General features: G+C 43.0%; 1 protein-coding gene across 1 annotated transcript in view; it reads right to left on the bottom strand.

Moving 5' to 3' along the window:
* Positions 1-13,264, bottom strand: part of LOC109032981 (irregular chiasm C-roughest protein) — a 511,490-nt gene extending 498,226 nt beyond the window's left edge. Inside the window, exon 1 of the mRNA XM_019045352.2 lies at positions 12,580-13,264. The gene's annotated coding sequence lies outside the window, so the exon portion shown is untranslated. The remainder of the gene's footprint in view (positions 1-12,579) is intronic.
* Between the last annotated feature and the right edge of the window lie 489 nt (positions 13,265-13,753).

The following is a 13,753-nucleotide window of genomic DNA, read 5'->3' as shown; positions in this document are numbered from 1 at the left end:
TTTTCCAGTGCATAAGACGCGTTTACTCGTGTTGAACACATTTTCTGGGAGAGCTTTGTCAACACTACTAGCAAAAGTTCACGGAGCTTGGCGCGGAAGTTAAGTTTCGTAAATCTATCTCCGTGTGGACAAGGCCTTCCACTCATAAGAAATGAACGAAAAAATTATAAAAGAACAAACACAAATGTGGATTAATGATTTTAACTTCCGCCGCCGCGCCGCGCAGACCGTACCGTATATTTTGCGCAATGCGTGAAGTATTCACGCAGTCTTGTAGGCGCTATGCGTTTCACGCTGATCGCACTGTTTGCCGCAATGCGTGAAGTATTCATGCATTCTTGTAGGCGCTATCCTTTATTTTGAGTCGAGACGTCTCGGGTGTTTTGTTGTTGTTGCTACGTTCTGGGCTCACAGGCTGAAATTTCAAGACGTAGCATCCGGAGCAGTCGAAGCTACGGCTCCAGCACCCGGAACTTTCGGCTTCTGAGCCCGAAACGGTTGATATGTCTATATAGCCCGTACTTTTTTTCAGTTTAATTTTAGATCCCTGGGGGATTCCAATATTCCCAGTTCTAGACACAATGTCTCAATATCAGCGGGCTGATTACTGAAATTGATGGACAAAGCTATAGACAAGAGGACACAGAAAGTGTGGACCGATCCTATTGGTTAAAATGTGTATATTCCTATAGGCTAAGGGAGATAATGATGGACTACCTGTCGGATATCTCGTGGGTTGCCGTTAGTTAGTCTATTACGTACCTTCTTTGTCCATTGCAACCGCCACCATCTACCAATAGATTCCCTCCATATCCCTTTTGTCTTCTTTGTCTATGGTTTTGTCTGTTAAATTCAATATTCGGCCTGCTGGGAGACTTAAACTTGCTCCGAGAGGAAGCGGCACGACTTCCACACTGCACGAGCGATCAATTTGTAGGTCTGCCTAGCCCGAGCGATGGACATCGATACGACGAAGACTGCCCCCGATGGAGTGGAGTGCGAGTGCCCGTGCAGCCGTCAGTGTCAATGTCTCCGTCCGTCCGGGTCTCGGGCCCGGGGAATCCGGTCCGGTTATCCGCCGCCGAATCACGCCGCGCCGACGGCTCAGTCGCGTCCGTAATAAAGAGAGCGAACGCAGAGACGCGCGCAAATTACACCTCACGCACTCTCCCGACTTCCAGTGCATTCCGCCTGGTTCTCGCATCCCGGCCCAGCTTTGCCGAGGCCCCTCGAACTCTTGACATTTTCCTCCCACGGAAAATCTCGATCTCGCCGTTTTCCAGACAAAAGGATGGAACTACATCTATCTCATCATAGGCGGACCTAGACACTTTGAACGCGGGCAAGGAAGGTACGAGAGGACGAAAATTTTTAAACTTTAAAAGCATCTATGCAATTTCATAGAGAAAAAAAGGAGGTGTTTGCATCTTGAGGTTTTGTTTACCCTGTGACGTAGGTCGGTGCAACCTGGCCAACGAAATCCGGAATTCGGTAAGTATGAAAAACAGACCTTGATGTCCCATTTTTTTGCTTAAATATGAAAATTTAAAAAGAGGATATTTTTTACAAAACATTTAGATCGCGTAGGCTCTTAAAATTGAAAGATGCAATATTCAGGCAAGAGGAAAAAGCAATTCAGAGGTCAGTCGCTGTAGCATTATCTGGCTTTTCCCTAACTTTTCGGGGCTCAGCGAAATTCTGTGACTGTTCAAAAACTTGTCACCCTGTACAAGACAGAACTGCGAAAAAATCGAGGATTGAAATGGCGCATAGAAATTAACTACAGCGTGGCATCGCGGAAGCAGAGCAACTTGCGAGCGATCTACCGTTGTCATTTCCTCGGAGAACTACGAAGGCATCAACAATAAAACATTGAAAACCCGGGAAATCTGACAACATGGCAGCGGTTGTGGGGCAGAGCTCGGAGCCGGCCGAGCTTACGAGCTTACGTGCGACGCCAAGGAGCATCTCGCGCGGACGTTGCCATTTTTGGCGGGAGATGGAAGGATTTCGATCGGATCACGCGAGGTTCTGGGGCTAATTGCGCGAGGTTGGTAACTCTGCTGCAGATTGCGGTCCGGATCCGCTCAGTCGGCCCGCCCTGGGGCTCAGCCCTGGCCGGCCCCGTCGCCCGTCGCGGCGCCGCACTCGGATCCCTCAAGAAGGAAACTTGGACTCGTATGTTCTCGGAAGAACAGTCCTCCCATTCCATGCCCGTCAAATGTTCCTATGTTCCAATATCTCCCACTCCATGACCGTCAAAAGTTCCGGAAAATGCAAAAGATCCGGAAAATTTCGGGAATTTCAAAAGTTCAGGGAAATTCCGGAAAATCTCAAAAGTTCCGGAATTTGGAACTAGTTCTGGGAAATGGGAACACTGCGAAGGAGGGAAATGGTACTTAAACATACACTTTCCAATCGGGTGAGTCGGGTACTTGTAAGAAGATGTACACACACCGCCACCTGAGAGGAAAGTTTTCCTCACTTGGGAACCACCTATCTAGAGTACCTACTTATTAAGAGTACAGATATGTCAGTAATTTTGAAGTTAGGTAACAGAGTTTGTGGGGCCCACAAGGCAGCGAAACCATGAATTCAAATTATCCAGAGTGATTTGTTTTGACAATCGTTACGACCTGATCCAACACATTTTTTTTAGTGGTGAAAACCAGGATTTTGTCGCTTTCTTAACAGGTTAGATATTTTTCCCGCGCAATCAGAACCTCTTGAAGAAAACTGCCTAAGGGCAAATAAAAGAGGAAGAAAATGAGTAATTGCTTCATCACGCATTCTTTTGTGGGTGCATCAAACTGAAAGTTCTACGAGTGCATTTCATGTTCTAAGAAACCGGCGAAAGACAAACAAAAAATGATAAGAATCCGGAAAGGATAGGTTTAAGTAAAACAATTTAATTTTATGCACAATGGAAGAGGCAATACTTAAATAATTTTATTTGCCAAATTTTCATACAACGCGATTGAAAGTTTTAAACTTCCACCTGTTTTCTGATTATAATAAACCAGATTTTTCAAAACAGGCCAGGCACTTGCAACGACTCCCGTAGGTGCCTCCGTGCCCACTTTGCGAAGAGCCCGAGCTTGAAGCTCAGAAACTGGCTCACTCGCTTAAGCATTCAATCAGGTTTGCCACTCGTGGATTGCACACATGCCCCCCTCCCCCCCCCCCCCCCCCCCCGATGCACCTGGCTCCCGATCCTCGAATCCCGGCAAGCCCGAGATCGGACTCGGATCCGACCGCAAGAAAAAACAGGCCGAATTCCGCCCCCCCCCCCTTTACCGGCCGCAGCCTCTCCTTCGAATTCCACGGCCGAGGTGGCCGTTAATAAGAACGGCGTAAGTCCGATGAAGCGCCTGCGCGCGAGAGAGGTTTCGCCGCGGTTTCTTCGGAATCGTTTTCAGATCGGAGCGCTGATTCGGTCGACCCTCATTTTCCTCCGGGTACATCCTTCATATTTCCTCGTGTTATTGCCCACGGATCCACTCGAGAGTTACGTGACGGCTTACGTTTGTGACAGCGTCCAAGGAAAGGGACCTTTCTTGGAGGCTGAGTGACAAGGTTCATAAAAACAGTCGGTTTGCATCGACTGCGCGCCTTCGCGCGTTCCTGCGATGTGTCGCGGGGAAATGTGAGGGGTTAGCTGGGGAAAGCGCCATCGATAGCTAAGTCGAAGAATGCGTATCTACAATTGTGACGTTGCTAATCTTCGCCCATGCTTCATTTTTGGGAAGGAAAAGTAGACGGAACTGTTTCTAATTTTTTTTACGGATGTTTCCCTCTCGTTCAACAAAAAAAAAAAAAAAAAAAAAAAAAAAAAAAAAAAAAAAAAAAAAAAAAAAAAAATCCTACTCATGGCCATAGTATTTGTCAGCGTTGATATGAATTTATTAATTTCAATATTTGCAGTGTTCTATTACTTAAACTTACGTCTGAATTTTTACAACTGCGGTGAACGAGAGGCAATGCGCTTATTTTTCGTGTGTGTCCTCTTATAATTCCATGAAATGATATTTTCTGAAGAAAATTGACCATGCAATGTTAAAACATCATATCTACCCAGATAAGAAACCATAGCATGCTATACTGCCATGCTAAGGAAAAACAGCGTATGAACATTCGAGAGTTGCCAAATTTCCTTCGATAAAATGTTTACTTTTGAGGCAACTTGAAATTTTCTGGAGTTTTAGAACAATATAAGTACGAAAAAAATTCTCTGAACAATTGAAAGAAAAATATTCATGAGTTTCCCAGGGAATTCAGGTTTTATCAAAGGAAATTTAGCTACGCCTGAAGGATCATAAGACGTTTTTCCTCAGCACAGCAGTATAATGTTGAGTCATTTTCCTCTAACATGGGAAAAAATTGGAAATTTTCAAACATTGTACTCAAGATACATGCCTCTGGACCTTAGCCATCTGCCATCTCAATGAGTTGCGTCAGAACAATTATTTTTCTATGATTTTATTTCAACTTCTTGTGTTTCCGTGGATGTGACATTTGAAAGAGACAATCACGCATGCCTACCTTCCAGATATCACGTTACAAAGCGCTATTCATACGATCGAAACCAATACGACTACGTATTCCTCCCTTCCTTGCCAAGCGGGTGGGCATCTCCGTAGGCCGGCATTTCCTGCGAGCCATCAATCTCCTATTAACTCGTGATAATTTTTCGAGACAGCTGCCAAACAGAGTGATAACGCGCGGCAGCCAGATGCACCGCCGGAATGCAGTCGCCCGTAAAGGGCATGCGCACTCATATTTTCATAACTCTCGATTTCATAATTCCATAATTTACGGGCGGCGCACAGTGGATCGAGTCAACAGGAGAGGTCGGACAAAATTTGGAAACTTTAAACGCTCTTAACTCCGTTTATACACAACTTCGAGGATCTAAAAGTGATTCCATTTGTTTTATCATAAAATTTTTTTCAAGAAGTACCCCTTAAAATTTAAAATTTGACTTAAAAAACATCAAAATTTACAGTTTAGTCAAAAATTGTACGTCCGACTTTTATGATTGACTCGATCCACTGTGCGGCGCGATCTACGCGTAGGCTAATCCGCACGCTAGCGACGATTAAAATACTAAAGACGCAAAGAACGAAATAATAAAAAAAAATCCCCGAGTTAGTTCCGAGTTGGCGCAAAAATCAGTTTTTAATGGGACTTGCATAACTGCGCAGGCATTAAGAGTCTTCGGGGGTAACCTACATCTTGTTTAAAATATTGCGACAGGGCGCGCGTTGTCGCGGGGGGCGCGGGGGGCGGTCGGGGGTCGTTTTCCGCGAGCGACCACGCGTGTGTGGACACGCAATCTCGCGGCGTCCCCATGGGGGAAGGGAGGAAAAAATGAGAATGTAATCTCGTAAAATTAATTTCGCCGGAGATTTGCATACGTGGATATCTTTATACCCCCGCCGGAGAGTTACTTCGGCGGTTCCGCGTGTGTTAGGGGGCGAGTGCACGCGTTGGGAATAATCGCGCGAGTCCGGCGGGAAACAATGCTCGCCGCCGCCGGAAGTTGTACTTTTCAGCCGCCGCGCGATACGAGGCCACGGAAAGCGATGCAGTAGCGGGTAGATAACTTTTCCTCCGCTCCGGCCTCTTTTCTACGTAAAAAATAGTTTCTAGGTCAGGAATTTTAATCTCGATATGCAAAAAGTGAAGGAGATTCGCAAATCAACGCCTGGATGCAGCAACTATTCGTGCTCGACGGGTGTCCAGGTTGCATATACAAAAAATTGAAGACGATTTTCATATCGACGCCTGGATGCAGCAACTATTCGTGCCCGACGGGTGTCCAGGTTGCATATACGAAAAATTGAAGGCAATTTCCATATCGACGCCTGGATGCAGCAACTATTCGTGCTCGACGGGTGTCAAGGTTGCATATACAAAAAATTGAAGGCAATTTGTGTATCGACGCCTGGATGCAACTATTCCTGCTCGATGGGTATCTGTGATGCATATACAAAAAATTGAAGGCAATTTTCATATCGACGCCTGAACACAACTACAAAAGCTATATCGAATTTGTAGATGCCAAGTTATTACTTTGATCGGATTCATATTTCGGATGCAATGCTATTTCAGTATGACGCATAGAGCAATATAACCAGATGATCCCTAAAATATAGCAAAATGCAATGGAAGTTCCTTTATAATCACTTCCTGATCACATCCAGATTGAGCAGCATTCTTTTGACTTTAAGCTGTACCTAGATATAAATGAAATTTTATTCAATGCACAAAGTAGTTTGGAAAGGAAAATATATGTAAAAAAATTTTAAAGGAAAATTCCCTCACAGAGAGAATATCAACATGGATTTCAAATAAGGCCATAAGAAAAACGTCTTGGAGCATATCTATGAATCAACGCACAATAATACGACGCCAACCGAATGATCCCAACTTTCTCCGAATATAAACTGATAGTTCGGTACGAATTACCGAATGATCGGTTTCCAAGACCTTAGAAGTTCGGTAAAACCTCACCGAACTCGATTGTTCGTGTGTTCAGAACCCCGCAATTCCGCTCGGTTCACAAAACCCAATACTTAGGTTTGTGCCACCGAACAACCGTATACATACCAAAGATTTTGGTAAAAATCACCGAACTTTAGTTTTCAATGTATTACCGCGACTCTCCCGCGACGCGACGCGACGACGGTCTGTTCAGCGGCAGAAAAAATGCGGTCTCCTTGTCAATAGCACGCCCTGTTGAAGACGGACAGGGCTACACGCAATTGCCTAAACCCGGCATTTCCGCCCGTTGAAATCCAGGCGGGCTCCTTCGACCATCGCTTAAAGAAGAACGACATACGAGCCTCCAGACGTTGCCATATCTCCTTCGATAAAAAATAATTTTACTGATGTGTGAATGGTAAATATTCACCCTGCAAATTTTCAGACGATTTGTTCGCAATTTAATCGAAAAGGTTCGAAAATTTCAAGGTAAAATATTCATAACTTCCCGAAAAAATGAAGCTTTTATCGGTAGAAATTTGGCAACTTTCGAATGTTGATACGGCGTTCTTCCTTCTCCGCGGTGGCTTCCAACTCGGTTCCGTTTAAATGACAAAATTGCGTGTCGGAGCTCGTGCATCGCGCCGCTGCCTCCGTAAAAAAAGAAAGAAAAACACACGATGCCCATCAATCCTGGCTCCTACTAATATTTTATGTGAAATATGTTGGCATTGTCGGACGAATGTTGCCCTTCCTCCACGTTAATTCTTAAACAGCGTATTAATTCATTAAGCTCGTTCCAGTCGCACGCCCCTCCCGTCAGATTTTTCCTTTGCCGTGATTTCTTTGTCCCTATAGATCCGTAGGGGAAATCGTCGTCTCCCGGTGAAGGAACGTAACTCCATTCCACCGTTGCAAAATTGACCCAAAAAATTAAATTTATTACAAGAATATACCTACATGCAACTTTAGTCGAAAATTGTTTTGATTTTTGATGAGATCAGAGGAAAAATCGGTTAAATTTTCTGTTAGAAATACTCAAAATTCTCTTGGTAAAAATGCAATTCACTTGGGAAGAGGCAAAATTGAATTGTAATTACGTTCTTTTGTAAGGGGAAAGAAGAAAGTGAAGGGGTTTGAGAGGGAACTTTTTCGGGCAATCCCAGCTAAAATCGACTTTTCCAGGAAACTTTCACGCACGAAAAATCCGTTTCAGATTATTCTTGAACAAGATATTTTCCTGACACATGATTTTTATAAAATCCATGACCATCCGTCACTGGAAAAAAGTCTATCGGGTCCTGAGTTCAGACTCTTAAAAAAATTGACAAGAAAAAATACTCTCAATTCAACCATATGTTTGCTTAAATCGAGAGCAGAGTCTCTTGATTTACACAGATTTCCTTTTTATTCAAGCACAAATCGCGATTGAATCAAGAGTCCCTTTCCTCATCAAATTTTTTAAAAGTCTGGACTCTAGATCCTACAGACTTTTTTCCAGTGATAGATAGCCACATTCATGCGAGTTAAAATTCGCGACTAAGTACTGCGAATCTGGGACGTGACTTTCAAGGAAGATCACGACCGCGCAAAGCCCACAAGTCATTTTCCGGCTGTCATCTTCCACAGCCGAGTTCCAGACGAGGGTGGTCGAACCAATCTGGACCATAGACCTCACGAGGGGAGATCATCCCCGAGGTGCACGTCGACAAGAGGATCGTCTTTCGCTGTCCGAGCGTCCGACAGACGCCCGAACTGCCGTGCATTGGAAAAGCGCCGTATGAACATCCGAGAGTTGCCAAATTTCCTCGAATGAAACATGTATTTATGACGAAATTTAAGCATGTATTCCTTGACATTTTCAGACGTTAAAGATAAAATTGCGAACAAAATACTCTGAAAATTCAGGGGGAAAAAAATGCATAACTTCCCCAATGGATTCGTAGTTTATCAGAGGGAATTTGGCAACGCCTGAAGGTTCATACGGCGTTTTTCCTTAGCACGGCAGCGAAGTTGAGGACTCCGCACGGTCGAAACTTCTTGACCACCACCGGGGCTCGGGAGTAAATTGAGCTAATCGGAGAGTATCAATGACACTCCGCCCGATCTCCTCGCATAAATCCTTCCGCCGAATCTCGCCCTCGCTCCCTTTGACGTAAGGGCGTATCTCTCTTTTTAGATGACGCCCAGAAAGCATGGAGTCATACGGACAACAGAGATCAAGTGAAAATCGCGTCAGAGGGGCGACTACCCCACTCCGACGGGGAGAAGACGGTACTCGATCACCTTCTATGTTGCCACGCAGCTGCGAATCAACGCTTGTTAGGATTCCCAGCTGGTTGTAGAAAACTGATTTGTCCAGGTTTTCCAGACCGAGTAGAAATTGAAGAGCTTTCCGGGGAAATGACCCGGCATTTCATCGGCATTTTCATTCTAAATTATTGGGTGAAGTTGTAGGGTGAATTTTCTTTGGACGAATTTTGGTGCTTTTAGGTTGAAAAGAGTATGGACAAGAGACTCTGGACTTTTGGCCATTGGGGAAAAAAGTTTGGGTGAAAAGGCCTCCTACCATACGAAATACCCAGGAAAATTTCTCAAGCGTGGTAACGTCGCCAAACTCCATTCGTGCCTTCGTCTACATGGCAACGCACCCCAAGAGATAAGATTGCAATAAGGAAGGTGGAGAAAAGGGGGCCGAAGACCCCCTCTCTTGACAAATTGGCCTCCGAACGACCCGCTGAAATCTGGCCGGTTTTCAGACCCTTTGATCACGGACTCGGGGTCTAGCGGGGAGAGGAATGGGGCGCGGGGGATGGCTTCTCACATTTCATACTTCATGGCGGCGTACAGAGACGGGCAACAAATACAGGGTCCCGAGACCGAGGGTACAGTAAAGCATTTTTGATACTGTTTATTTTATTGAATTTCCCCGGTGTTTTCGTTGTTGGGTCACTTTATTTATTCGGGTCGTGTCTTCTTTGTTCGCGTCTTATTTTTGTTGACCCTCTTTGGTCTGAGCTTTGTGCTTTTCATCCTCCTCCGGGATAATGGAGGAGCCGCTGCATCCGACTCACCCGGGGATCTAGGCGCTGCCCTCAAATAGGATTATCTGAGTTTTCAGTTCGGCTTAAAAATTTTCTTTAAGGCTATCAGGAGAGGTAAAACCTTTGAATAAGTACTTATGTCAGCAGTGCCAAAAAGCTTCAATATAAAGAGATGCAGCAACTAATTGTTTTCCAGTATTGCACTCAAATTCGCCGTTTTTCTCACGAAAGATCGGAACTATATTTCAATATTGCCAAATGTCCCCCGGAAATTGCTGTTTCGTCAGGAGTTTTTCTTTAAGTAAGGCTTAAGGAGAGGCAAAACTTCTGAATAAGTACTTACATCAGCAGTGCCAAAAAGCTTCAATATCAAGAAAAACATCATTTAATTTGTTCCTAGTACTGCACTCGAAGTCGCAGTTTTTCTCACGAAAGCACGTAACTATATTTCAATGCTGTCGAATTTCCCTAGCAAATTGCAGTTATACCAGAGGAATTTTGGGACTCTCTAGATGCAAGTTTCCCTGATATTTCTTCTGATCACATGGGCAAATTGTAAAAATTTAGGGGGGAAATTGCACTGTAAAAAAATTGAATTGTTTGAGTCAATTTTGCAACCTTGGATTGGAGTTACGTTCCTTCGTACGGGAAACGACGAAGTAACAAGCCGCGAAGAATAAAATCCATTTCAGATTTAAAGAATTAATAAACCTACTTTTTCATTGATGGGGTGCGTAATTAAAAAAATCGTGACAGAACAGACACGGACAAAACAGTTTACACGAATTGTTTGACATGAATGAAAAATCGGACCTAGGTACATAATGAACAAACTAAATAATTCTAAAATTTCTTCATCGGAATAAATTTGATTGAAATATAAAAGAGATTTTAATCAATACACGTTTCTATTTGGAATGTTATTTCGCTTGGAATCAAATTGCAAAAGTGCCAAAATATTTGTGCGGTACTATTTTTGCTCTGAAATCTAGTAAAATTTGGTGAGTGAATTGAGTTACGACTGCATTTACTATTACTGGCCCAAATTTTCGTGCAATAAGTAATGGGCGGTTATCCTCTTCCTAAAATTTTGAAAAAATTAGAGACGGCTTCAACAGCAAATTAACGGTGAAAGGTCAAAACAACGCGCCTCGATTGCGGTGTTTCAAAACTTCCCTCAACCCTACTTTTCTTACTTTTCTTAATGGAGAAAAAACTAGCATCATTCCTTGAAATAGATATTCGCGGAATATTCCTCATATGGAAAAGAAAAATCACGGACAATTTTGAGAGAAGACCTAAAATATTTGCTCCCTGAAAAATTCATAGTGCCTAACAACAAGAAGCCTTCAACGCCGCAAACCGACATACGTGGGTTGGAATTCGTCACCGAATTTTTACCAGAACAATGTGAACGAATAGGTCTGATATTTTTCTGCCACTCTCACGCCACGATTTTGAAGAATACCAACATTCATTCAAATTTCAGTTTGACTTTGAACCATCAAAGTATGTGGGTATACCGAGCTTATTTTACTTACGTACCTACCCTAATTATTCTTTTTTAATTCATACTGTACGTTTGCACCACGTTTTCTCGGGGAATTATCTGACGGAAAGGAAAATATGATATACGTGAAAACACTAATCTATACCTCTTATCAGTGTGAAATTGAATGCAGTTCAATAAAATACTACGACGACAGTATTTAACGGGTTTGGAGGTCCCACAAAAAATGTACTCTATTCGGCTAATTGGTTTTCGGTTTCATTATCGTTGTTACATTATTATTTTTTATGACCCCAGGTACAGGGGCATGTCCTGTTGACAAACTGCCAAGTAGAGGAAATGCCGCGACCAGCGGTTGCGATTTCTATTTATTAATGCATTTTTAATGGCCCACAACCACGCTGCATCACGCTGGGCCCGTTGTGCCTTTCAGGGGAAGATTCTGATGAATTTCGATGTCATCGAAGGATGACGTTTCGTAAATCATCAAGTCCCAAGGTAATTTTTCACCACTTTCTCCGGCTTTGTGCATGCAGAATCAGCTTCAGCACGAGAAGGAGTGTTAGCTCCGAGCAGTAAAGCCCTATTTCATAAATGCATTTAATTTCCATCATACCATAAACAAGTCACATAAACAAATTCACGGGGTACTAAAAACGAATTTCGCGAATTACGGAATGTTGCTCGAGCTTTTACTTCAAGTTTAGAATACCTATTCGTGACTTCCGCAATACATTCCAATTATAATTTTTATTTATTACTTGATTTCTTATATTTGGTACCATATTCCTGGATTTTTCTTACTTGTTTTTGGGCACCTTTTTTTAAAGGCTAGAATATAAAATTATATTCGTGGCAAAGATAGTAAAGGACAGCAAAATATCACAGACAACACAAAACGTAGTTATTTTCCTAGAGTTATTGTTAAAAAAATTATCTGAACATTTCTCAGTAAATTGATAGATTGTTGAGACAAATTTAAAAAATAAAAGAGTATACTTCATTCCGTATCGATTTAATCGTTGCATAAAACACTGATAAAAAATGAAGGTATAATATCTACATCTTAAAAATTGGAAGAGCACTGAGCAGGGACAATTAGGGTGAATAGAATGTACTTCCCTCTTCGCGTTAAAAAATTAAAATTTGGGAAAAGTTATAAGGACTTGAAAGTTATAAGGTAGGTAAGTATTACGGTTAATATTTATTTATTTTTCCAGCCGACCGAATTAAATTCCCGGTAATGCATACCTTAAGTATCGATTGGTAGATTGGTAGGAGGCATAAATGGTTTAAGCTATCACTTCCAAAAATAATGGAAGAAAGTACTCAACCAGCAATCGCTGAGTGAAATACCTCCACCAGAAAAATGCACGAGATAAAGATTGAATAACACTGCTCAGTTCTTCAGTTCACAGAACTTCATGGTGAGCTTCCATAACTTTCAAAAGAATCAAAATGCACTAAATTCCCTCTTTTAAAGATTGACTAAGTATTGGTGAAAATATAAAAACACTTTAGTTCATAAAATTTGCATACCTGTTAGTAAAGTTATCCAAGTAATCCAAGAAAGGTTATCCAACAGACGAGGATTGAACAGACACAACTATTTTAACAACTAGAATCAAACACCTGAGCCGGCAAGAGGGTAAGTACCAACGGCAAAATGATAAGTTGGACCTATTAATTTAAAAACAGGGAGAAGGTTCGCGAGAATATCACAATGAATCCACTAACGAGACTTTAGTATTAGCCGGTACCGAACTAAAAATCAATCAACAGATATTGCACACAGACGCAGTCGGAACAAACTTCACGATTCTGCACACACAATCAAGATACCAGTTAAGAATTCGGAGAGATCAACTCCCGAAGATCATTTACAAAGCACAGATTCACCAGATTCCGCGCGCGCACAAGGAATCAACACTTTGATCAAGTATTATGCTAAAGTACGGAAACCCGAAGTTCAGACTTTCCGATCATCTGAGCTCAGAGAAAAACGTAAACATTGCGAGTGGAAGGTAACAACCACAGCAATCGGCAAGCCGACAGGATAAGGAGTGTGAAAAGATATCCAGGATTATTGCACTAGTTGATGCACTTTTTGTAAACCATCAAAAGGGTGAGCACCACAATTCGGGAACGACGAAAATTCGCACTGAAATCCTTTGTCGGAACAGATAAGCTGCGGCGCACACGGGCACAGACCTCGCGTCGGCTGCGGCAGAGTCGAACTGTCGAATGCGGGAGCTGAGGAGGGAATTTCAGTACAGGCAGCGCCCTCTGGGAACCGCGGCCGAAGCTGAGCCACGCGACCCTCGCTGCATCTCGCTTGCTCTTTTCGAGTTCGGTAGTCCGGTCTCCGTGTGATTCTCGCTCTTATGCACCACCGCGCCGATGCACCGCCGCCGTGTTGCACCGAGCTTGGCGGGCGCCTGACACACGACCGTGCACCTGATCGGTTTCATTAGAGTCGCTGCGCTCACCTATCCGCCTTTACCTATGCGCTAAGGAAATAAATGCTGGTGCCTTTATTGGTGGAGTATGGACTTGTCATTTGAATGGCATGCAAGAAAAAGGTGGAGTAACTAGATTGGGAGAGTACACTGGAAAAAACACATTGGATCTAGAGTCCAGACACTTGGAAACATTGACAAGAAAAATATTCTTGATTCAATTGGATTTTTGCTTGAATCAAAACGAAATCCGC

Source organism: Bemisia tabaci, chromosome 7 (genome assembly GCF_918797505.1).
Source record: "Bemisia tabaci chromosome 7, PGI_BMITA_v3".
NCBI classification, from domain to species: Eukaryota; Metazoa; Arthropoda; class Insecta; order Hemiptera; family Aleyrodidae; genus Bemisia; species Bemisia tabaci.
Note: the sequence above shows the minus strand (reverse complement) of the source record. Positions and strands in the feature narration are given on the sequence as shown.